Here is a 3,774-nt window from a genome sequence, read left to right on the forward strand (position 1 = left end):
TTTGTGAGGAATGAAATTGTTTTGGCATATTTCAATACATGCCAAATGAATGGTATCACTATATTAGATCATTTTGAATTTGGGTATATTTGAAAAAGTAAGTTAACGCACTTCCCATGCGTTCTCACAGCATCAGACTTCTATATGCGTCTATGTGTGTGTCTATTTATCTATCTATCTATTTATCTATATATATATATTTATCTATCTATCTATCTATCTATCTATCTATATATCATTCTATATCTATCTATCTATCATTCTATATCTATCTATCTATAATCATTCTATATCATCTATCTATCATTCTATATCTATCTATCTATCATTCTATATCTATCTATCTATCATTCTATATCTATCTATCTATCATTCTATATCTATCTATCTATCTATCATTCTATATCTATCTATCTATATCTTTCTATCTCTATTTATCTATCTATCTATCTATCATTCTATATCTATCTATCATATATATATATATATATATACTGAAAGGAGCGACTGGCTGACCAAATTCACTCACAAGGCTTTGGTCGGCCCGAGGCTGTAGTAGAAGAAACTTGCCCAAGGTGCCACGCAGTGGGACTGAGCCCGGAACCATGTGGTTGGTAAGCAAGCTACTTACCACACAGCCAATGAAAACTAACTATATTGTAGGATTTTTATTTCTGTTTAGTGTGTGTATGTGTATGTCATTCATGCGTTTGTACCCAGTGGTTTTCTAGTCCAACGGGTCATTTGTCTGAGTGTTGTCATTTTTTGTTAAAGTTTGTAAAGTTCCTTTTGTCCTTCCGTTTTCAACGAGAAACCCATCATATATGTGTGTGTGTGTGTGTGGGAAGGCGCATGGCTCAGTGGTTAGAGCGTCATGCTTACGATTGTGAAGACGTGACTTCGATTCCCGGACCGGGCTGCGTGTTTGTGATCTTGAGTTAACTCAGCTGTAGAAATGAGTTGCGACATCACTGGTGCCAGGCTGTATCGGCCTCTTTGCCTTTCTCTTGGATAACATCAGTGGCATGGAGAGGGGTGGCCGGTATGCTTGGGTGACTGCTGGTCACCCTTCTAGAAGGTCATAAACCATCTAGGAGCAATCCCATGGTCGTTCATGACCGATGGGGGTCACCCGTGTATATATATGTGTGTGTGTGTGAGGCGCAATGGCCCAGTGGTTAGGGAATCTTCCGAAATTCCTCTCCCCACTATCGGAAAAATAGATTTTCAGGACGATTTCCGATATTAACGCAATCTATGCCATCTGAAGCATGCTTATAGAAAATTTCATTAAAAAGTATCTATTTTTTTGAAAGGTTTGAGGTAACAAAGTCAGACGTGGAGCGCACTTGCATAGGTATGGCCAAAATTTATCCTAGCTGATGTATGAAAACGTCATCTTTATATATAAAAGTCAAGTTGTGTGTCTGTCTCCTACGATTTAGATTCCTAACTACTCCCACATTTTGCGGTGCAGTGTAACCAAAAGCGGGTATCTTATAGTCGTAATTTATATCGAGCCCTTCTGGGTATTAGCGCGCGTCTACGATGAGTCTACGATTTAAAAAATAATTTACCATCATTTTTTTCCATTTTAATGCATTTTTTTCGCTAAGGGAAGTAACTCTCTAAAAATGTCTACGATGAGTCAACGATTTAAAAAAAGATTTACCATCATTTTTTTTCCATTTTTAATGCATATTTTTTTTTGCTATTTTTTGGCTATAACTCTCTAAAAATGCTTATATAGTTATTTCCCTTACAAACCCGAGCAACGCCGGGCGATACTGCTAGTATAAAATAAACGTGACCAGAATATATTACTCTCAACCATAAAATAACAGTACAAATATTACGATAACAACAGAATTAAAAGCCTTTTTGTAAACACAAAAGCATAAACCTGTTCAATGTAATATAGAGATCCAAAAGCAAACACGCAAGTTGTAAACTTGTTCGTCAGGATACTCAAATACGACACGATCCTCTCAATTGACCATGCGCTTATTATGAAGCAATTGTAGCACCGTTTGCTTCCCAACCACATGGTTCCGGGTTCAAGTCCCACTACTATAGCTTCCGTCCGACCAAAACCTTGCGAGTGAATTTCGTAGATGAAAACTGAAAGAAGCCCGTCATATATATATATATATGTGATCTCTTGAGCACCACCAGCTCAAATATTTTTTCCTCTGTCTTCCTTTCTTGGGATCTTTCCTTCTCCTCGTTTCCGACGAAGAGCTCCGCTCGAAACGTTAAACCCTCCTTCCCTTCTTTCCTGAGCGTCAATAATACTTTAATTGTTCCACGTCCTCGCGTTGCTGTGTTTTTTTCTCTTTTTTTCTGTGTTTTCTTCTTTGGATTAACTTTATATATATATATATATATTTCTTTACTACCCATAAGGGACTAAACATAGAGGGGATAAACAAGGACAGACAAACGGATTAAGTCGATTACATCGACCCCAGTGCGTAAGTGGTACTTAATTGATCGACCCCGAAAGGATGAAAGGCAAAGTCGACCTCGGCGGAATTTGAACTCAGAACGTAGCGGCAGATGAAATACCGCTACGCATTTCGCCCGGCGTGCTAACGGTTCTGCCAGCGTGCGTGCGTGCGTGCGTGCGTGCGTATGTAGTATGTATGTATGTAGTATGTATGTATGTATGTATGTATGTATGTATGTATGTATGTAGTATGTTGTGATGTGTATGTATGTTGTTATATGTATGTATGTATGTATGTATGTATGTAGGTTGTGTGTGTGTGTGTTGTGTGTGTGTGTGTGTGTGTGTGTGTGTGTGTGTGTGTGTGTGTGTTGTGTGTGTGTGTGTGCATGCATGCATGCATGCATGTATGTGGAGGCGCAATGGCCCAGTGGTTAGGGCAGCGGACTCGCGGTTTTCGATTCCCAGGCCGGGCGTTGTGAGTGTTTATTGAGAGAAAACACTTAAAGCTCCACGTTAACCCTAACCCTTTCACCACAACTTTCTCTCACTCTTTCTTCTTGTTTTTTTTTTTGTACCTGTATTTCAAAGGGGCCGCCAGCCTAGTTACACTCTGTGTCAACGCTGAATCTCTTTCCCCTCCCCCCGAGAACTACGTTAAGGGTACACGTGTCTGTCTGTGGAGTGCTCAGCCACTTGCACGTTGATTTCATTTCACGAGTAGGCTGTTCCGTTGATTCGGATCGACTGGAACCCTCTCGTCGTCGTAACCGACGGAATGCCAACAACAACAACATACACACACACACACACACACACACACACACACACACACTTTAGAAATTTAGAACTTGGACACGGACACACACACACACACACACTTTAGGAATTTAGAACTTGGACACACACACACACTTTAGGAATTTAGAACTTGGACACACACACACACACACTTTAAGAATTTAGAACTTGGACACACACACACACACACTTTAGGAATTTAGAACTTGGACACACACACACACACACACACACACTTTAGGAATTTAGAACTTGGACACACACACACACACACACTTTAGGAATTTAGAACTTGGACACACACACACACACACACTTTAAGAATTTAGAACTTGGACACACACACACACACCACACACACTTTAGGAATTTAGAACTTGGACACACACACACACACACACACACACACACACACACACACACACTTTAGGAATTTAGAACTTGGACACACACACACACACACACTTTAGGAATTTAGAACTTGGACACACACACACACACACTTTAGGAATTTAGAACTTGGA

Source organism: Octopus sinensis, unplaced genomic scaffold (assembly GCF_006345805.1).
Source record: "Octopus sinensis unplaced genomic scaffold, ASM634580v1 Contig02603, whole genome shotgun sequence".
NCBI classification, from domain to species: Eukaryota; Metazoa; Mollusca; class Cephalopoda; order Octopoda; family Octopodidae; genus Octopus; species Octopus sinensis.